The following is a 24,027-nucleotide window of genomic DNA, read 5'->3' as shown; positions in this document are numbered from 1 at the left end:
TGAATACTCTATTTGTGAAACCTCTGACAGCGGAGTGATGACGAGCCTTCACTTCAACGTACAGTGATTTTGCATGTGATTCCTTCATCTGTTGTGTAAATATTAGTGAGTGGAGATGAGGGGGTTTGGTAATGGTGGAAGAGGTGGGGGTTGTTTAAGACATGGCTGTATTTCAGTGGCTCACTCTGGCCCTTGTGAGGAGGATTTTTCAGACACAGGAAGAAAGCAAATGAGTGTGTATCTATGTGTGGATTAGTATGTGTGTATTTAGAGAGGGGGAGAAGGGTGCATCTATGTGTTGTCAGATCCCAGGATGTGTGAGGCATGAGAAAACAGGTCGGATAGCCCTTTTCTGCAGCACACTCTCCTGCTGGCTTCATTAGCAGCTGTCTGTCAGCTAGGCCCATACACCACTGGATGGTTGCCTGGCAACTGGGACCCTTCTCGGCCAATCAGGACCGGATGCAACAGGAGTTCTCTCCTTGACATATAAAAGAGAGACACTGAGTTCTCCTCCAATTCAATTGATTTTGCTTCAGTGCCATTCACCTCAAGGGCAGAGCAGACAAGGGGTCCTTCTAAGAGCAGGTGAGTCACGCTTGACTTTTAGTGAACAAAGTTGTCTTTTGAGGTACCGTTTGAGGAAATATAATGTTGTCTGCACTACACAGCATCCTGTCAACCTTCATGAACAAATCTTAGATCAACAGCTCTCAATGACAGGTAAGACCAGCTGTGAATTCCTGTGCTGGTCTTCTCATCAGACATGAGCAGATCTTCTCCTCAGTAGTATGTGATGCACAATCGCAGAAGAAAGTCAAGACATCCCTGGTATATTCACCTATGGAATAAAGGAGCACCTTTGTTTGAGGTAATGCACCTGTGAATAAGACAGTGAAAATGACTACCAGAGTAATGGTCCTCATACTTTGTGAGTAATGTGCCTCAAATGGAAGGACTGCTGCTGGCCAAACCAAAGCCACAACATATTCCTGCAATTTAAAAACATTTGAAACATTTTTTAGCTACTTTGTCTTGTCCCTGTACTTGAGCGAAAGCATATTTTTATGTTTTGCACATTTATGGGATACAATTCAATTACATAAAGCAGAAACATGGATATTAATTTTTCACAGGTCTTTCTCTTTTGTTACCACTCCGCACTGTGTGAAATGCCTTTTACGTACTTTAGAGTGTGCACTGACTCTGACTGCATATAACATGGATGATAAGGCTTAAACATATTTACATTATCTTTAAAGTCATGATGAAAAAAAACAAACAGTTCAAGGAATAGACATAATAGGTGGTAACATTATGACCATCTTACCCCTGTCACCTTTCATCCTGCAGTTTATATGAGTAAAGCATACTGTACGTAGTATTTCAAAGGGCTACTGTCATTTTTTATTTATAAGAACAGAAATTATTAATAACAATTTTCCTAAAGATGTATTAAAGCATGAGGTACAGGTCTGTATTATGCACATAAAGCTCTAATCTCTCTTGTGTTTGTCACTATCTTGCCCGAAACAGGGTAAGGTTCTGCAGCAGCTTGGAAAGGTTGTCCCTGTTTGCTTATTATTTCATTTTAGAGATTATTTAATGTCATATTCAGGGCCTCATATTTTTTGATATACTTTTCCAATATGTTTTACACGGCATCATCTTTGTTGCCTTTGAGATAACAACAGTAACATCACTGCATCAGCACAATATATAAATGCTGGAGCTCCGGCAGCATTAAAAATAGATAAGAGTTTGAACAGAAACGTAGTGGCATATGAGACTGTAATTGCTCTTGGCGAACACTACATCACGCCAGGGGTTGCTGTCGTCTCAAAGCTCCACTGATGTTTGCCGCAGTTCAAGGAAGCGCTGTCTGTCCTAACAACCAGTGCTATCTCTTGCTGCCATACCACTACAACAAGTCAATTGGATTTGGAATTTGCAGGAGAGCACACTTGATTATTACTTAATGGATTCAGCAGCCATACTTGTCTGTGTCCAGATGGAGACTGCACTGACCTCTGACATCGTCATTTCCATGACATCATATTACTTTTGTCCACTAAAATACAGTAGGTAAATCACAACTATGCAGGAGAATAAATAAAGATATTTTAAGTTGAATGAATGACAATCAGGGATTGTAGACATTTGTAGTGACTAACTATCAAAGCTGCCAAAGCAAAACCTCAAATTACAGATATTGTGATTTTCTTTTCTTCCCACTGAGGAATGAGGTGTTTTACTTAATAGAGTCAGACTGCTTTTTAATGCACAGAACAGTGTATTCACTATTTATTTTAAGTCTGTCTTTTGGGTATAAAACAAAATCCACTTATTCTTAACAACTAATAATGTTCTTTGTTTGTTATGAAGTTAAATTCACGTCTACACACAAATGTGGTGTGAATTGTGTTGGAACAAAAAAAATCAACCCTTGTCTCTATGAAAACTGACAGTTATTTCAAAAAGTGATATTTGTCATCCAAAGAAACTTTTTTAATGAGGAGTGTGTTAGGGTCATGAGGCATAAAGCAGGAACAGTCCATATAAAACATGAGCTCATCAACTGACACTGATATTTACCTGGCTGAAATGTTGCTTGGGATAATCTAGATGTTGACCTTTATGTCTGCATTTGTTTCTCTCCTTGCAGCAAAAGAACTGTTGATTTTCCCATGAAATATTTCAGATTTATGTTAATTTTCCCTCTTGCTGTCATTCATTTATTCACTTATGTGCAAACCCTTCCCAAATGTCAAACTCTAACAGAAACAATACAGAATACACTCCTACATACATTTAACATCTTGTTATATACATCGTCTGATTACTACTCATTTGCTCAACAGGCTGTATTCTAGAACAATAATCCCATCTACTCTCTGTTCAAATACTTTTACATCCCTGGGAGGAATATTTGTAATAGAATAACATATGTAGTATTGAAACACAGTGTTGGTCAGAAATGAAAACAACAGTCATATTAAGGGAAATAAATGTGCACATGTTCTCATAACAGTGAATGCCAAATAGATGACTCATAACCTGTCAAGAAACAGGAACATATGGTGGTGGTGTAGTAACTGTTATAATGTGAGCTGTTACACAGCACTGAGCTCAGGTCAAGTCTTAATTCTGCAATCTGAATCACTAGCAGTGTTAAGGTGTCATTTGCTTTTGTGTGGGAGATGAATGTGAAAGTGAAGAAGCACTTCTAACAATTGAGTTGAAAATGTAGATTCTGGTGTAGTTTAATATTTATCAGATTTAACGGCCTCTTCTCACTATACATAATCAATATGCCCTTCAAAAAGCTTCATACTTTTACAACTTGGAAACTTTAAGAGGTTCAGTTTAGAAACCCTAAGACATATCCATTTAAAAATCTAATTGTGATTCTTCCATTCTCTGATTCCTCCATATCTGTTCATTGACTGACAAACTCCCACACATTGTTAACTGATTTATTGAACAAGTAACAAAGTACCTTCTTTTGCTTATAATTTGAAAGTACGAAAGTATGAAAATAAGAGGACTTTTCAGAGAATAACACACTCAGCTCTTCTCTATACTGTCGCAAACTACCATGAAGACAATTAACACTGGTTGATGTGGAGGTGAGCTCTGTATGTTATGCTGTCAGGCTGACAGACAGACGAATTATGAGCTAACGTGCAATAACATTGCTTTCTCATAGGGTGGGCCTGGCAGATAAAAAGATTTACAGGACTACAGAAACCCATAATCCCTCTCAGTCCTGTTCCTCTAATGTATCTCACACCATGACTGCAGCTGATCTTAGTTATCAGTGTATCAAGCAGCAAGAGGTTGGCATCCCCACCAGGCCTAAAACAGAGGTTCAACAAAGTCATAAAGATAGCAGACCTCTGGCAGCTCTGGATTTGTACCAGCTACAGCTGATATATGTTGATGGGTGTGTTTTTAGAAATATATTTCTAGGAGGGAAGCCAGCCTTGGGAGGTGAATCACAAAGGACTTTTTTCAAGCATGTACAGAGGAAATTGAAGCTTTGACAATGGACTTTCAAGCATTGACACCTGCAACTAACATGTTAACAGACATGGAAACTGTCGGTCTTCATAATACACATATTCTTTGATCTTCTACAAAACACCCTGAAGAAGTAGCGCATCCTGCCAGGCTTAGCACCAGCATCTCTCCCTCGTGTTCATTACAGATTTTCTCAGTTGTCACATCATATGGATGGCTGTTTACATTAACATTTAGTCATTAATATTAACCAGAGCACAAAGTCCTTCCATCATCCTGTGCAAACATTTGCATCAGCATTTCTGCTGTTCTGGCACTGGTGAATAAATGTGTGAGTCTTTTTAATTGGCCATGAAGAACTCAACTGCTTAGCCTTTGAGATCATTGAGATTTTGATGTGAGATTTGCATGGACTAACCCTGCATATGAAAGACAGCCATTTGCATGACTAAAGGGAGGAGGGTGACTCACTTAATGACATTCACACATTTAGTGTGTCAAGCTATGAGGAGCAGGATTAGATCTGAGCACATTCACAGGTCTGTTTTCTTTTTATAGACCTCTTTTTATAGCATCCTCTTGATTTCTTTATCACTTTGATCATTGGCTTTTAACTGGCTCCCATTTTAGTATAATTTCCAGTTGATAGCACAGTCAAAAAAGCCATTACACAAATCTCAGGCATAAGCTTTGCCTGTGCAACTCTTTCAGACAAACCAGCAACTACATACTATATATATACAGATATGCCTCGGCCATATACACTATATATATGTCTTTTATGATTTCAGGTATTCACATAGGACAATATTTTCCTATTCTTACTGCAAAACAACCATTCATATGCAGAGGCTTACACCAAGTCCCCTCGGGAAATTAATGTGGAACAACTGAGTGATAGGACAGTAGAATCAGAGCAGGATCCTGGAAGGTCAGTAATATTGGTTGGGGTGCTATAGGAGAAGAAGGGCTGTGATACAAACAAACAACTGTGATGTGGTTTTCATCTAAGACATAGTCATGAGGTGTGATCAGACCATGAACTATAAACCAAACCCAAAACTCTTTTAAACCTGCACATACTAAGACTAATTTCTATAAGCCTACTGTTGATTCTGCCAGACTACACTGATAATAACAGAAAATGATAAATGTTTTGCCATTAGCATCCATCTGTGGGTGTGTCAGTGTCTACCCGGTGTCTTCATGGCAGCTTTATGGCCTGCAGTACAGTATTTTTTCACTTGAGAGGAGAGCCAGCACTGCTTTTGTTTGGGTAATTTATCAGACAAGAGGAAAAGAACTGGGGGAAGCAAGCTGGGGCTACAACAGAGAAGCAGCATCTGAAAGCATCTCCCAGGTGGGACAAAAAAGCAGAATGAGACAAGAGACACTAAACTAGTGTATAATGTATGCTAATTAAATATCTCAGCCAGTGACAGGAGGCAGGGAGATAAATCCTCTAAGATGGATGTTTTCCCAGAATCTAGGGATAGTGGATCCTCGTGAATGGAAGCAACAGTCCGTAGTATTTTCAACATGATTATGAGATGTACTTCAACAAGATTAAGTGACAACACAAAACAGCTGCTTGACAATTCCTCCAATGGACTACAGTGCAGTATAGCAAACAGACTACACAAAACATACCAGATTCAGCACCACGGACAGTGACATGAATCTGCGGTCAGTCCACAGGCAAAAAAATCTGAGAATGAGAGGTGTTGTGAGTGAGCTGTTAACTTCACTGTACCATTATCTCAAATGTGTGACAAATGTATGAACGCTTTGATACAGAGAAAGGTGTATAGAGGCTCCAGGAAATATAAAGTAATAGCAGAGTATAGTACTTTAGAAGTAAAGTGCATAAAGACAGAATTTCAACAACTTTTGTGAAGCTATATAGCAGGGGTGTCAAACTCATTTTATTTCACGGGCCAGATTCAGCTAAATTTGATCTGCAGTGGGCTGAACCAGTCAAATAATAACATAATAATATATAAATAATATCAACTCCAAACTTTTCTCTATGTTTCGAAAAAAAGTTAATTTACATTAGGAAAAGGTTTACATCTACAAACTATCCTTTCAAAAGATGTGAATAACATGAACAAACTAAAAAAAATAAGTGTAATTTTAACAATATATTATGCCTCGGTTTATCATTTACACATATACATTCTAACTTACAGATCACAGTGGATCTACAAACACACAAAACATTTAGTAACAGGCAGAATATTGATAAAATTGTACTTACTTCACTTAAGACATTTCAGGTTATTCACATTTTTTGCAAAATTATACTTTGTTTTAGTGTAATATGTGAAAATATTTATATTTACAAAGAGAAACATTTGAGGTTGTCTTTATTTATATGTTATTATGATCGTATTTTGCTGGTCCTGCCAACTTGAGATTGAATTGTTCTGAATGTGGAACCTGAACGAAAAGGATTGTTAATATCTTCAGTGTAATTTTTGCATTTCACAAATCCATCCCAAGGGCCAGACTGGATTTGGCCCCCGGGCCGCATGTTTGACACCTGTGCTATGTAGGATTGTAAGCATAGGATGTGACCATTGATTGTATTTATTACTGATAATAGATGTACAAAACAAATTGCTTAGTGTATAAGATGTCAGAAAAGTTCCATTGTTGTCTCTAGTCTAGTTAAGATGATAAATTTGCAAATGTATTCCATTTACAAAAAATTTAAATAGAAAAGGCAGTGAATACTCATATCTGAAATGTTAAACTGAGTCTATATTTTTAACTTAACACAAGACATTAGACAGTATAGTCCTATAGTAACATCACAGGGGTCAGATCAGAGAACGGGATCTGAGAGAACACTAGGTTTTTAGTCTTGTGGGCACAATTGTGTTTTTTTTTTGTTTGTTTGTTTTGTTTTTTTTTTTACTCCACTTGTCAGTGATTTAGCTCTTTTTACTAAAGAGCATCATTCTACTGCATTACATCTAAAGTATAATGGAAGTGTGTATGATTTATTCACTCCTAGACAAGATCCACCTTCCTGAAAGCACAGAGCACACAAGCTGCGCTAAAACATTTATGCTTCCTTTTGTAAGAATCAATGTTTTTTTAAAATGAAATAAAACTGCTCTCAGTGTCACTTACACGATTTATTCAAGTTACTTAACATTTAACGAGCACGAAAAGGGTGGTATTATTTATGTCTCTTAGGTCAATAGCAGAGCTGTATAGAACCACATTAATGTTATCTAATTGTGCCATAAGTGGCCAATGGAGTCTCAATCAACTACATAGTTTTGATTTGTCTTGCTTGAAACTTATATGAAGTACTTTACATTTATAAAACATACAAAATATTGGAGGACCTAATTACACTTAATGGCAAAAAGCATTAAAAAAACCTCAAAGTTTGTTTTGTTTTCTTATTTTGGAATCTTGTTAAAATTCTTAATATTCTATATCACTTGTATGTTTCAAATCACAAGGAAATCAGAAAACTTAAAGCCATGAAATGGATTTCTTGGAACGTTATACTGTTTTATGGGCCAACACAGTCCATTTCAGAGGAAGAACAAAACTAACCATCTAAACCCATCTACACTACTAGTCAAAAGTTTGGACTCACCAGGGTTTTTTTTTTAATTTTCATGACTATTTACATTGTAGATTCTCACTGAAGGAATCAAAACTATGAATGAACACATATGGAATTATGTAGTTTAAAGAAAGCACGACATAACTTAAAGTATGTTTTATATTTTAGATTCTTCAAAATATCCACATTTTGCTTTTATTACTGCTTTGCACATTTTTGGCATTCTCTCAGTGAGCTTTATAAGATAGTTACCTGAAATGTTTTCCAAAAGTCTTGAAGGATTTCGTAGTGATGCTGAGTGATGTTGGCCATCTGCTGTCCCTCTCATACCATTTAAATAGAAGGTGAGTCCAAACTTTTGACTGGTCATGTACCTACAAACCGAAGTTTCCTCTGCAAATTAATAAAACCTGAACTGTTGTATGCTTCAACTGTTGTTTCTCTTCTGTGCAGGGGAAGTCTCCATAGGTGCTAGAAATCAAGCAGGTCAAGAAAGGAAGCACCTCAGTTTTGCTAGAGCTGTTCTTGTCCTCTGTGCATAGCTCTAATTATGAGAAATATCTATTTATTTATTAGAGTGCCAGTTTGAATATATTATTATTTATATTTCCATGTCTGATGGGTCTCGCACAGTCACATAGTTTAGCCTTATACATAAAGAAAACCACAATAATCTGTGGTTTCTTCAAGCCACCAAGAAGACAAATCATTGCCAAAATGCATTTATCTACTATACTTGAAATTTAAGTTTAAAAAAAAAAAAAAGAAAAGAAAAGAAACTGAGGATAGAAACAGTTGTTGGGTCTCGATGTATTTATTTCCTCCATAAATTTGGGCATCCTTTCTTAACATCTTAGACAAGATTTTGGGAACAGGTTCGCAGGGATTTCCTACCACAGCTATGAGGACACTGGTGGGCCAGGTATTATTCATTTGCTGAGGAAACTCCTGTGTAGTACTTGAAGGTTCAACATTACTAACAATGAGATTAATAGTAAACATTAGATGATGACTGCAAATCAGTCAGTCCCTCTCTTTTTTAGAAATGAACTGTGTTGTTCCATAAAACACTATAATGTCACTAGAAATCAATTTCATGACTTTAACCCATAAAGACCCTGTGCTAGTTTTGTGGTGGTTCGCATATGAATTTTTCTCTGTGTTTAACCTTTCGTAAGTGATTTATCATTATTTATTGTATATTATCCTCCTTATTTTGTGTTTCTTCTGTAAAAATGGTATTTTTCTATATTTAATTCACTGATCATGTAGATATTCATAAAAGCTCTGAGTAAATTCAAAGGTCATTATATCAGAAACAGAGAAAACTAAAGAAAAGGTTTTCAACAAAATATATTAATAATTGAACATAAACCCAGTGTCTCCATCCACTGTCATTGATCCAACTCCATGGGTTTTACTGGTGAATCAATGTTGTAGAAGATGATGGTGTTTCCACGGTAACTGCGGCGCCTCTGAACGTCCAAATGGGTCATATCTGATGACCATAAAAAGAACAACTGTATTTTACACCAATTATTTACATGTATTGATAGGATTAATGGACCAACAGGTATTAAATAGTTTAGATCAGTAGGTGGTTTTGGTTGACAGTGGATGTTTGGGTCTTTATGGATTAAGTTGGCTGAATTCCTTGTGACTGGAAACATACAAGTGATATGGTGTCACAGGTGGACTCAAAGGCGTTGGATGAGGAGGAGTATAGGATACTAAAATAAAACTCGAACCTGGCTTAGTGCACAGAAAAGCTGTCAGTTTTTCTTAAAATGTTGCCACAAAGTTGGAAGCATTACATTGTGTGAAATGTGTCAGTCGTACCAGTCTGATTTCCCTCTCCTCAGTTCAGATTTTGGATCCTGTGCTTGGTAAAACACCCCTGCACTAGACACCAAAGATCAAGAGCATCTCCGAGTCTGACATCTGAACAGGGGGATTTCTCTTATTTCCCCAAATATCTGGAGAAATGTGAGGTTAAATGCAGCCGTCAGCGACTCAGTGCAATCCCAATTACAAGGCTTATAACCTGGCAGAAACCATCTGTGTGACAGGAAAAGGTGAGGAATACTGTAACTGTGACTGCTGTTCTTCTTCTTCTCTCAAAAAATAGAGCTTGGGTTGAATGGAACATCATGATCTTGTCAGTTTGTGGGATTTTACTGGTGAACATCAGGTTTGTGGTATTCTAGTGAGCTAATGTTTAATACCAAAAATACTTCATGGTAATTTTACATTTTAATATATTGTCTTAATGATGTCATTTTTTTTCTTTATAATTATTTGCTAATTTAGACTGTATGAAAGTTGCAATGTAGGTGATGATGATGATGATGAAGATGATGATGATAATGATTATTATTATTATTATTATTATTATTATTATCCCTCCCATCCGACACTGCTCCGACCTCAACACCTTTAAATCCCTTTTGAAAACTCATTTATTTAAGATTGCTTTTAATGCTTAATTTTAATGTTTAATTGTTTTATATTCATATACCTGCCTTTTGCACCTGCTTTTTATCTGCTTTTTCATGTGTTTGGTTTCTGTTTTTATCTGCTGTATGTGAAGTGTCTTTGAGTTCCATGACAAGCGCTATACAAATAAGATGTATTATTATTATTATTATTATTATTATTATTATTATTATTATTATTAATTTATTTATTTATTATCCCTCCCACCTACCATCCAACACTGCTCCGACCTCAACACCTTTAAATCCCTTTTAAAAACTCATTTATTTAAGATTGCTTTTAATGTTTAATTTTAATGTTTAATTGTTTTATATTCCAATACCTGCGGGGTTTTTTTTTTGTTTGTTTGTTTTGTTTTGTTTTTTTTTTAGATGTGTTTGGTTTCTGTTTTTATCTGCTGTATGTAAAGTGTCTTTGAGTTCCATGAAATATTATTATTATTATTATTATTATTATTATTATTATTATTATTATTATTATTATTATTATTATTATTATTTCTGTGCGGTGGTGGGGTCCACACAGAGGAGGAGGAATTACACAGCTGCAACTTTAAGACTCCACTCGCCTCCCCTCCGTTCTCTCCTACAATGGTCTTTTCCAGCTTCGCTTATCACAGCAGAATTTGTAACATGCCATAATTTTTTTAACCGGTGTGTGTGTGTGTGAGTGTGTGTGTGTGTGTTGCCCCGGAAATCAAATGTCATTACCCGACACGACAAATTTAAACGCAAATTCTTGCTCTTTTGTTTTTTGACAATGCCATCGGAGTGGACCAGCCGCACCTTTACGATCGGATCCTCGGCGTCGCTGCTTGTTTGCGCTGAAGAAGCCTCCTAGGATTGTCCGCTTGATGGTATAGCTCTGAGAGACTGCAGTTGTCATTGATCCGCTGCCTGAGCCGCTTCTGATTGTAAAGGAATAAATTGTGAGTATGCACACTGTTGCCGCCGCTTTTTGCAGTGACCTACATTGCCCTATTCCTTCAGGCTCAAGGTGATTTTACGCACCGTGCGCTCTTCACATGCCCAACTCTGGTGCGCCTGGTGCGGTCATGTTTGGAAAAGGCTGAGGGGATCCTGCGTGGAAGCGGTATAGAAACCTATATGCATTTGGTGTGTGCAGTTGACATTGTGATATTCAGCTGGAAAATCCAAGCACGGCCAGGGCTGTCACAGTGGAAAGACAGAGGAGTGAGTTAAAGGGGGGCGGGATGCAGACTGAGGAGGCTGGCATGATGTAATGCACTTGAGACAATAGCCAAGGATTCTCCCCAATTATCATTTCAGAGACAGAGGGGGAGATGTTACAGCGGTGGAAAGACGCGATCCCCGCCGCAGTCACACCGCCTCTTCTCGGCGTGCGTTTGTGTGTGTATATGTGTGTATGTGTGTATGTGTGTGTGGTTAATAACAGTAAAACCAGGGGCTGTCATGAGACAACCAGCTGCCCCTCCTATAAACAATGTTATTACAGGCTATTATAGACATCCAAGGAGGCAGGGACAGCATGACAGCCTGTGTGTCTGTGTCATCCATGCATCTGCCATTACCTCACACACACAGGGATCCGTGAATACTCATGGCTCCAATGCACGAATCAAACAGACACTCGTTCAGGTATTGGTGTGATTTGTCGCCAGAGACTTTAAGGCTTCAGGCACAGCTCTGATCTCCAAAATCAATTTTGTCATCCAGTTAAGAAACAGGACAATAATTGGATTTTTGCATGGATTATATTTTGCCAATGCACTGGTTGTGTTTTGTGATTGTGACAGGATGGATTAAGGAAAGGGATGATGCCTAATTGAATGTGTTTGCATTTATGATTGTTCTCCCATGATGGCTCCTACTATTATGTCCTCAGGTCAGGGGTGTCAAACTCATTTTAGTTCAGGGACCACATTCAGCTAAATTTGATCTGAAGTGGGCTGGACCTGTAAAATAGTAACAGTGAAAAAAGTAAAATTATGTTATGATCAGGTTTACATCGACAAAGTTTCCTTAAAAATCTGAATAACATGAACAACTTGAATTGTCTTAAGAAAAACAAGTGCAATTTTAACAATATTATGCCTTGGTATTATGTTTGGTGGTGCAGTGGTTAGCGCTCGTGCCTCACAGCGAGAAGGTCCTAGGATTGATTCCAACACCAGTCGACAGGGGGTGGGACCTTTCTGTGTGTCTGGGTTCTCTCCGGGTACTCCGGCTTCCTCCCACCATCCAAAGACATGCACTAATAGGTTAATTGGTTAATCTAAATTGCCCATAGGTGTGAATGTGAGAGTGATTGTTTGTCTCTATATGTTCAGCCCTGTGTTGAACTGGTGACTTGTCCAAGGTGTACCCTGCCTTCGCCCCTATGTAGCTGGGATAGGCTCCAAGTGACCCCCGTGACCCTAGTGAGGATAAAGCGGGTTCAGAAAATGAATGAATGAATTAATGCCTTGGTTTATCAGTTTATCATTTACACATGCGTATTACAATTGCACAAAACATTTAATAACAGGCAGAATATTGGTAAAATTGCATTTACTTTTTTAAAGACATTTCCGTTTGTTCATATTTGTTCAGGTTGGTCACATTTTTTGTAAATGTATAGTTTGGTAATGCAAACATTTTCATGTAATTTTACTTTCTTACACCAAAAAAACAAAGAGAAAATGTGGGTTTGTCATTATTTATAAGTTATTATGATAATATTTTACTGGTCTGACCCACTTGAAATCTAATTGGACTGTGTGTGTCTGTTTGTGGAACCTGAATTAAAATGATTTTGACACCATTGATTGTTAATTTCTTCAGTGTAATTTTTGCAGTTTTTTACAAATTCATCCCACAGGCCGGGTTGGAAACTTTAGCGGGCTGGATTTGGCCCCCAGGCCGCATGTTTGACACCTGTGCCTTAGGTGATATTACCTTGAGGTGCAAAGTGAAGGTTACCTGTAGCAGCAGCATTTAAGTCTCGGAGATGTTAGTTTTGAGGCTCAACTTTGACTGTTTCCAAACCCTCTATGATGGAAAAATAAAACACCCAGTTACAAGTGACTAGCCTACTTTAAATCAGCTACAACCTGAGCTCTATCGCTTTTTTGTTCACCTCGATCTGTGTCCTTATTCAATCTCTATCGATTGATGGTTTGCATGACCTTGCTGCAGGGGATTGTGGGCAATGTTAAAGGCTACACGCTGCCCTTTCATGCTTTCATGTGCACGTAGACTTAGTTTCAGTTGAAAATGCTGTCAATGAGCGCACACACACACACACACACACACACACACATCAGAAGACACATGTAGACCCCCTCCCCCTCCAGTCTATCACAGATGCTCACACACACGTGGAGATAAGACAAATAGAGACACACACACACTCATACACACTTGATGCACAGACTCTGCTGCCTTGCCTGCCTCCCTAATGGCAGCAGGCTGAGTGTAACTCTACACCCATGCCATCCAGTCTCTGTCTCATTCACGTTTTACTGTTCACTGTTCAATGAAAGATGTCAGTGAACACAGAAGACATTAAAGCATTTTGTGATTCATATTTTATAAACACAAGCATCTAACAAAAGTTTGAACAAAGCAACAGTTGTCATTAGTTTTTTAGTCTAAAAGGGTGGTTGTAGATGTCTGAAGTCTGCCATATTGGATTCCACTTCATGAACAGCAAAAGAAAATAATAACATATTTCTCTAGAGTAAAATATTGTCTTTGTATGTTTCTGCAAACCACAATTAACATAATACCAGTATTTCTGAACCAAATATGTTTTATATTCACATATCTAAACATGCACATTTGAGTATTATAGTGACTACTCACTGCATCTCTTTGAAATTACATTCATGTGTAACTAATGAACAGTTTTTATCGTTAAAGCAGCGTATGACGTTTGGCACCAATTTTTTAATCACATTTGTAAAACCCAAGTGATAGCTTAAGTATCACAAATCCATTAGTCTCTCCGGGTTTACACACCTGAATCACTCCCCTCACAGTGAACAACTTCGAAGTGTACTCCATCACAAGCCGCCTGTCTGTTTACATACCAAACCAAAACCAAACTGTCACTCGGGCCTTATCGGAATTCTGCCGCAGCAGAAATAAGCAATGAAGCCATTTCCATGTTTGTTGCTCCTGTGGCCATACTGAGGCTGCATTGAATTCCTTTTCCCACAATGCACTTCACAACAATTTCCGAAAACATATCAGTTTGGTATGTAAATAAATGAACTGCTTGTGATGGAGTACACTTCGAAGTTGTTCACTGTGAGGGAGGCGATTCAGGTGCGTAGTCACAGAAAGACTAACGGATGTGTGATACTTAGGCTATCACTTTGGTTTTACAGATCTGATGAAAAACTGGTGCCAAACGTCATATGCTGCTTTAACCATAAAAATTGTTCATTAGTTACATATGAATGTAATTCCTGAGAGATGCAGTGAGTAGTCATGATAATACTCATATACACATGTTTAGACATGTGAATATAAAACATATTTGATTCAGAAATATTGGTATTATGTTAATTGTGCTTTAAGTTTAGGCACTGTCAGTACTCCTTATGACTAGAAAGATATTGTTTGAGTACAGGAAAATGTACAAAGTTGCATTAATCATAATACTCATAACAGATTTGGAAGTATTTAACTCTAAACTCAATCTTTCCAAACCATTACCAAAGTTTGTTTATTGTCTAAATCTGAAAACATTCAGGAGTCAGAATGTGGTCTTCCAGGCTTTGATGGTAAAATCAGAATTTTGCATGATCTGCCTCTTGAGAAAAGGCAAAAAAAAAGTTGTTGATTCATTAGACATTACACCTAAAACAATCAATGAAACATGTCTATGCTGGGGTCTGAATTTTTATACGTTTACCTAGCCATCCCTGAATCTTTCTTAATGTTGTAGCGATAACAGATTTTATCCAAACCTTATCATTTAGTGTAATTGCTATTTTTATGAAGCATAACTGCTGCATCACCTACAATACTAAAGAGCTGCAGGTCATAGTTCATCTTGGTGCAGTGTTGGAGGTGAGTTAATGGTTTGCTGTATCGTCTCTAGTGTGACTGCTATTGCATGTTTCTGTGGCAGTGATTAAACCGAATCGATTTGAATTGTTGTTTTCTTGGCAGGCTGTCCCTTGGTTGTCAGAAGTCTCTCTGGTGCAGGGAGACATATGAATGGGATTTCTCAGAGCCATGAGTGTACGATGCAATCTGGTCTGTTCCATTCACAAAAATGCTGCATCACTCTTTTCCCACCTGTCAGTTTGATATGGATGCCAAAGTGGGAAAGAGCTGTTTTTCCATTACCCTGGAAGCTCATCAATGCAGTCTGTGGATGCACTTTGCGCTCAACTGCAAACCAAGAAATCAAACACAGACATTATTTAAAAGTGGAATTTCCCAGTAGTCAGCTCCCCTGGCGACCGCAAAGCGACGTGTATAATCAGCCTAGTGCTTCTGGTACTGATGCAAGTGAAGTGCATTGTCATCAAAACAATTTGAAACCTGCTCTCTTGTTCTTGTGGTAAAGACCTGAGCTTGTTTGAACTTAATAGGGCGTCAAAAATGGTTGAAAAGTTGACCTCATATTCGTAATAGATTAGGTCCTTAATGAGCTTTCTATTTTACTCATTTCTAAATAGCCATCTCCACGCCTAATGAGTTGGGTTATGAATTCCATGCTTGATGCTAACAAAGCTTTAAACACACTGTTAAATAATGCTGGTTGTATTTTAGCGTCTCCAAAGGCAGCTCAACAAGCATAAAGCTTATCTCCAAAGCCACAGTGTCGTGTTCAGTCCTGTGCCTGCTCTGCACAAGCTTGCGCTCCACATGTCTTTTGATGTTTCCCAGGTGGTGAATAGTGCTGAATGTGCCTCAAATGGCCATACTGCTCAGGAACATACTGCTGTTTTGTGTGGTACTCCTTATCTATCCACACAATTGTCTCTATTAATGAGATTAACTGAAGGCATCCAGGAAAATTAGCTGCAGCTCACCGATTTGTTCTTGCCAAGTGACTATACAGAATGGCAAAATCTATCTTTGTCCCTTATAGATAGTTTACTGTCGGTCTCAGTTTGACTCAGAGTATTGTCAGATACAAAGACATTTGTGCTAAATGTTTTCATTCCTTCTGCTCATTTCATAGAGTTTAAAATATAATCATTTTTAATTATCTGTCTTCTTGGCAGACATTAGCCTGAACTAGGCCTGCACAATCAATTAAACTGCACTTATTGTAATATCAGATCTGAAATATTAGGGTTTGGGATAAGTTCATTGCAGAAATGTAAAAGCATAATTGTGACCTCTGTTGTTTAGTGATACTTTGGATTTGCTGTGTAAAACATGCCAAATGACAGTGGCTTTTAGTTAATGTTTTGTATTTTCCATGTAAGTTTAAATTTATATGTTTGAGCTGAAAAAAAGCAAATTTCAATCAGTGATCTCTAAAATGTCTTTTATACACAACTAGATAGACTTAAATTGAAATTACATATATTACAATACTACCCAGAATAAGCATAAGATGACTTTTTCCCCAAACTGTGCAGTGTTACTGATCTGAATAATGTGAGGAATCAGACATCATAGACAGATGAAAACTTATTCATAATTAATGTTTTGTCAGTATTAAACTTCACTGTGAATAAAATAAATCTAATCGACTGAAAAAAAAAACCTTCAGGCAGGAATGTGATGTTGTTTACATCATAGTCACGCTTTCTGCCAAGTTTAGTACCTGGATGTTCCCTATCATCCTCTCTGATTAGGTGTGTGTAGGTGTGTATGTGAAAGTGAATGCTTGTTTGTCTCTAAATGTCACCTCTACAGTGAACTTTTTGTACCCCACCTTCACCTGTTGGTAGCTGGGATGAGCTGAAGTGTCCTCATGACTCCATGAGGATTAAGTGATGCGGAAAATGAATGAATGAAGGATTATGAGTGTATCTAATATGCCTCCTGCCGTCCCCCCACCCCCCTAAAAAATGTGGGACCGGAGTGGGTCATGATCCCCCCCCCCCTCCATCCTGTGCTCGCATCACCCCAGAGAGAGTACCCGGTTGAGAACCAGTGTAATATGTATCATTTCTTAACACAGCACATCCATTCCATGTCTCTTTGGACATCCTTGGACACACAGCTGTCCTCTAGTGCATGAAGCATCTTCCTTACATTGAACATTTTAGTTTTTGTATTAACCCATAAAGACCCAGTGCTATTTTTGTGGTATTTCCCAAATGCATTTTTCTCTATATTTAACCTTTTGTAAGCAATTTATCACCATTGATTATCACCTTATTTTGCATTTTTTCAGTGTAACTCTTGTATTTTCCTATATTTAATTCACTTATCATGTAGCTCAGAGTAAAGTTGAGGGTTATTATATCAAAATTCGAAAAAAAACAAAAAGTGACTTTTTCAGCAAAGATATCAATAACTGAACATAAAAACAAATGTCTCCATCCACTGTCATTGATCCAACTCAATGGGTTTTATTGGTGAATCAATATTGTAGAAGATGATGGTGTTTCCATGTTCACTACGGAGCCTCTGAACGTCCAAATGGGACAGATCTGATGACCATGAAAAGATGACAAACTGTATTTTACACCAGTTATTAACATGTATTGATAGAATTAGTGAATCAGCAGGTACACTGGTCTACAGTTTTTTAGAAATGATTTGCTTCAGACATTGAATGTGCTAAATGTTACGTATTTTAGTAAGATTAATTGGAAAATAAATGACAAAAGTGCCGGTTTGCTCATGTTTTCAAGGTATATGATAAAGTGTTATTACACAAATATATTGGTTTATGTACATTTATATAATAGTTTTATAAATCTTCCACTAAATAGAACCTGTAAAGTGAATGTATTCTAATGTGCAGACAGTGTTTTGAAGTAGATCTTGTAGCTCTGAGACAAATATTCCTTTTGAGTTAAACCCATTCTCTCGTTAATTCTTGAATTTCACATTTTGACCCAAGGCTGTATCTTGGAAAGTTCAGCCAACCAGCATTTTTGACTTGACTTTTCTTTATCAGTGACTCTCATGTGGTAAAATTTCATTACTTTTATTCTGGAAGCATTTTCCTCGTAGACCAGTGGTATTAAACGTCTTTAGATCAGTAGATGGTTTTGGTTGCGGGAGGTTTGGAGGTTTGGGTCTTTATGGGTTAATATTTTTAGAATTTGAGTCGGCTTCTATTTTTAAAAGATCTGATATCTAGTAGCAAACATCAGTTTTTACCATTTGTGTATATTTCTGAAAATCCCGAGGGGAACACACTGTAAACTACAACTTTTAAAACTTTTTAGATAATGTTTTTGCTTTGCATCTATCTTGAGGTTTGGTTGCAAGTTTTCTCAGCGAGTTTGTGCCAGTTAGACTTGAGTCTGGAGCCAGGTGTCTGTCTGAGGCTGCTAGGCAGAAAAAAGGGCTTTGGATTTGTTGCACTGATTAGGAAGAAAACCTCTTTTCCACCACCCTGAATTATTCATTGATTGGCATATGGCATGGAGAGAAAAGCCCAATGATCCCTGCCTGTCTATGTGCATTTTACAGTGCATCTGTGGCCCACCACGTGTTCAACTGAGCGTGTTGCAGTTCCACCCTCTTGTGATTCCTGCATAATTTTAGCCTCACATTTAACATCTTTAACCAGCTGCACTAAATTCAGTCACTTAAGCTTCATCTTGTTTATACAACATTCCTCGTCTCTTTAATACTAATTTATTCCTTCTGACAGATAAAATCTTCCATATTCATTATTAGACATGCATTTATGCTAAGCCAAACTGTGACACGCTTGTGGAATTTGAGGGTATTTTTCCTGGTATGCATTATCATAATGCACTGTGATGTTACATTGCACACTATCAGTAGTCTGTTTCAGGCTCTGTAGATATCTGTAGATATTTCAATAGGGGTCAAATTGGCTACTCATTGGGAAAGTGGTATTGTCAGTGCTAGCATGCACAATCTACACAACATCTGCATCCCAGCTGATGGCATCAAGAGTCTTCAGCCCACAGGTACTTTACATATCTCCCTCTGATTAGTGTTTATCTGGCCAGGAGGATCTGGTTCGCATTCACACCTGTCATCACTGCTGCTTCCCTGCTCTCTAATAGAGATTAACTAATGACTTACTGCACAAACACAGTTTCTGATAACATCTAAAAATCAAGACTAGCTCAAAACAATGCCACCACTTTGCATTACATGATGGTGTCTGTGTCACTGATGGTTTCCTTTCAGTTTTCAGGACGGTCATTTGTCTTTGAACAGACAAATGCAGATCAGTCTGTTCACTCTCACTCCATATCTAATTATTTTTCAGACAATAGGAATGATTTGAAATGGAGTCATGGTGAGATCAACGCACTGGGCACAGAAACAAGATGGTTGTATTTGCCATGAAGTCAAAAAGCATCCTCAATATACTTTGCTTAGTAAAATACAATTGAATAGGACAAAATGTGCCAAGGATTTCAGCGTTGCATTCAGGGAGCATTATGGAGTCCACGTCAGATTTAGATGTGACTCCACAGAACTTCCTTTTAACATTTTGTTAAAGAATTTCATTGTGTTAAAGAAGGCTGAGAGATTGTAATATGAATGATGCATTTAGTGAGAATGGTCATATTTATATAGAATAGAATAGAATAGAATAGAATAGAATAGAATAGAATAGAATAGAATAGAATAGAATATGGTTTATTATCATTACACCAGTTGTGCAAAAAGATTGCAGGTGGTCTCTGCCAGCGACAGTGTACTTACATCTTAATAACAACACAGACAAAGATACAGACATAGTATTAGAAAAACATACGATATAAATTAGTGTGCAATGGAAATATGTGCAAATTAGAGATATACTGTAAAAATGTGTATATGTAACATTGTACACAATCTAAACATACATGTAACGGTGTAAACAGTGCAAATGTAACAAGGGTATTAAACAGTGCAAATACGAATGCAAATGTATTTTATGACATAAAAGTTATGATGACATATTTTTAGTCATCATCTCTGTACCAAATGTATGCTTCTTTATGTCTGTACTATATAATTTGGAGGCTGAGGCATCTTCATTGCACCACTCTCCTCTTTAAAACATATGCAGTAACACGTTATTTTTGTTAATAAACTGTATGTCCTGCAAAGTTAGATTTGGATATTGTACTTGCCAAACTGCAATTTCAACCACATTTCAATCAGCTGTTCAGCCCTAGTGGTAAATGATTAAAGGGTGGATATTCTTTTCTGTAAACCATCACAAGCACACAGACCGCACAAATCAGCATCAGTCGTGAACTGAAAGTTCTGATCCACTGCTCAACACGTATAGATTTTTATGCAGCATCAGAATACACAGATTTACATGTATTGATCCAGAGTTAGGAATAAATCACTACCTCCTATTTAAAATGCACTCCTGATATCCCAGTCTGTACACCGGTCTGTTCTCCAAGTGTGTGGAGAGTCCAGCCAAGCAGCGTGCAGGCTGGGTCTCTCAGGTTTAAACGGCAGCGGATGGTGGCTGAATGGTGAACTGGTGGGAGTCTGGCCGGGTGCCTGGAGAAGATATGGGAGACCCCAGCTTAGTGCCAGAACATGCTGAGACACAGACCTTCCATTATTACCAGCCCAGAGGGGACTGAGTCTGGGCTTTGGGACGTTGAAATCTCACAGAATAAACCTGACCAGGGTGAGCAATCAGCAACGACAGTAAACTACTTCAATCTGAGCTGAAAATACCAGAACTCATTTCATTACAAGCTTTTCATACCGTTTTACTGCCTAGATAGCGAGAATCCTTTGGACAGTGCCGATGATTTTAAATTGTTTGCTTACCTCAACCAAATCTTGCACTTTAAAAATTACTGGTAAACTAACTTACATTGCACTTCAAAAATTTTGTCAAACTCTTGTTATTACTTTATGTTATCACTAAATTATTGCTTTTTTTTAATTTTTAATTTGTTGTTATCACTGATCTTTTAACCTGTTTTTCATTATGGTGTGTGCTGCTGGCCTCTTGGCCATGTTGTCCTTGTAAAAGAGATCTCGATCTCAGTGGGACTTTATCTGGTTAAATTAAGGTTAAATAAAATACTACACAACTGTAAAACCATCTTCCTAATTGTTTTATAATTAATTAATTATTTATTTTATTATAATTATTTCAGCAGTAGAGGTTCTGCAATGACTGAATATGCTGATTGTGTGAGAAACTTTTAAAATTAAAAAGCTTATTTGAGTTATAGAGGATGACTCTTACTAACCTCTTTATCTTTTTTATGTCTAATTTTAGCATAGGTTTGTAAAAATCCTGAAAGCAAGAGGAAACTGCTAGATTTGTGCCTTTCAGCAGCTTCAAACTGTCCATATAATGTCATTTCAAATACATATTGTATTTTACATGTTTAGTAATAATAAATGAGAGGGTAGTCACTATTTCTGGGCTCTACAGATCCAGCACTGAAAAAAATAACACAAAATACCTGTTCTTAGATTTATTACTAATAGGTTTCTTGTTAATGAAATAAAACAAATATGATACATTTTTAGATTAAACATATTCTATAGTATATTTCATCTTGTCATATCAGGAAGAGAAGAATATTATCCCAGTGAGTTAAGTTTCTTTTTTTCTTGTGGCTAATGTCACTTTTTTTCTATGGCATTTTTTAAAACAAATAGACTTGTTTTGTAGCTTATTGCTTCATCATGTGACTGTGACGTACGATGACCCAACCTGGTTCTTGCTCATGAACCATCCCTTTGGGTAGGATGACTCCAGAGGCTCTCACGTCTCCCCCAGGGGAAGCTGGAATATGGCTACACATATCCACTATAGCATAGATATGGTGTATTATGCAACTCGATCTGGGCTGGCCCATTAAACAGCACAAGCGTGAAATCTAGGGCAGAACGCCCAGCCTCCCAAGACGTCTCTCCAGCTTTGAAACGCCGGGGTGACGCTGAGCTGAGCTCCAACTGTGTTAGTCCCAGTCACATAGCTTCACACTGCCCCCATAGAAACTGTAATAGTGGATGGTCACACAGAAGTACATGTAGCAGATACTGTTGTGGTCACACAGTTGTTCAGTTGTATAGTTAACAATTTTTTTCATTTAGCTCCAATCGAGGAGCTTTGTTCCATGTGCATGTCTAATAGATTTCAGAAAATAAACTTTTTTTTATTATGGTTTGGACTTGGGATGCAAATTATCGATTAATCCATTAATCATTCGTTGGCTGACCTTATTGATCGATTAATGATTAATTGATAAGCGATGATTTTCCTGAGGACCTGAATTTCTTTTTCCATAGGGTCTATAAGAATAAAAGCTAAATATTGCTTATATACTTTATGAAAAAAAACATGTCATAATCCTTAATAATTGATTTCTTGTACCATTGGATACAGTACAGGCAATGACATTTATGGAGAAGAACTAAAGAAATTCAACAGAGAAATTCAATAAAATAAATGGATCGGAAGAGGGGCAGTTTAGAAGAAATGGGCATTTCTGACTTTGCATCACTGACATGGTGGAGCGAGATTTCAGCGGAGATGCCAATGATTTAATTTCTGTCTCACTGACCAGATAGTCCAGATGACTGTGGACTACACCAGCCTCCAGGGAAAACACTCCATCCGGGACCCGACCCCGGAGTTATACGTGTATTTAGGCGGGGGTGCACCGCTCCCACAAACAGGCTGTGTTTCACTCCACTATGTCCCTAAAGTGATTCTAACTCATCAACACCATGTTCTGGTTCGATGACCAGCTATCCCAGCCACGGCGTTAATCAACTTCAGCGATGAAGCTTAGTTTGGGAAGTTGTGCCCCCTACTGTTGACACCACAAATCCCACCATGGAAAAGGGCAATTAACCGCCAATTAATAATTTAATCGAGCAAATTCTTATTGACAATTAATTGATAGTCGATTAATTGTTTACATCCCTAGTTTGGACTCACAGGTAGTTCAGCGAAGCTGTGAGTGATGCTGAGTTGCCCTTTAAAGGTTAAATAAATGAGACTTTGAAACTTAACTTTCATTTAGCAAAAGACAGACTACACCATGCCATCTACAGGCATTTAACAGATCATGTATAGATTTTATTTGCAGTGACATCTATTCTGAAAAGGCTGCTGTCACAGTTATTACCTCTGCCAAGGAGGTTGGGTTTTTGTCGGCGTTGGTTTGTCTGTTTGTGTGCAAGATAACTCAAAAACTTATGGATGTAGTTGGATGAAAATTTCAGGAAATGTTGATACTGGCACAAGGAACAAATGATTGAATTTTGGTGGTGATCGGGGGTGGGGTGTGTGTGTGTGGCGGGGGGGGGCCATGGGGGCCCACTGATCTGCCTTGGTGAAGGTCTGCACTCTTCGAGTGCTTTTCTAGAAAAGACAGCGCAGACCTCCACCAAGGCAGATCAGTGGGCCCCCGTGCCCCCCACCCCCACCCCGATCACCACCAAAATGTAATCATTTGTTCCTTGTGCCAGTATCAACATTTCCTGAAATTTTCATCCAAATCCGGGCACTGATCCGCCTTGGTGGAGGTCTGCGCTCTCCGAGTGCTTCTAGTTGGCATCTTTACAAACAAAGCTGAAGAGGGCTTTGCTTCTGTCTCTCTGTCTATTCATTTGGCTCAGGTATGATCTACAGGAACAGCCTGAATTTAACATTTATCACTGAACACTTGATGTAAATGTTGGATGTATGGATTGGTTCTATGGGTTTCCTGTGGGTGTATACACTGCCAGACCAAACCAGAGGTGGGTAATCCCAGGTTCATTAAGTCAAAGTGCTGCCATGTATTGGTTCCAACCTCTTTACTTAACACAGGTGATTCCACT

General features: G+C 37.9%; 1 protein-coding gene across 10 annotated transcripts in view; it reads left to right on the top strand.

Moving 5' to 3' along the window:
* Positions 1–10,736: 10,736 nt before the first annotated feature.
* Positions 10,737–24,027, top strand: part of ppfia2 (PTPRF interacting protein alpha 2) — a 200,122-nt gene continuing 186,831 nt past the window's right edge. For 8 of the 10 annotated variants that reach the window (XM_030148920.1, XM_030148922.1, XM_030148912.1 and 5 more), the window contains exon 1: positions 10,738–11,039. The gene's annotated coding sequence lies outside the window, so the exon portion shown is untranslated. Of the gene's footprint in view, positions 11,040–24,027 lie in introns of all 10 variants that reach the window. The other 2 variants (XM_030148916.1, XM_030148913.1) reach the window with 1 other exon arrangement.

This window comes from Sphaeramia orbicularis, chromosome 12 (assembly GCF_902148855.1).
Source record: "Sphaeramia orbicularis chromosome 12, fSphaOr1.1, whole genome shotgun sequence".
In the NCBI taxonomy this organism is placed as follows: domain Eukaryota; kingdom Metazoa; phylum Chordata; class Actinopteri; order Kurtiformes; family Apogonidae; genus Sphaeramia; species Sphaeramia orbicularis.
Note: the sequence above shows the minus strand (reverse complement) of the source record. Positions and strands in the feature narration are given on the sequence as shown.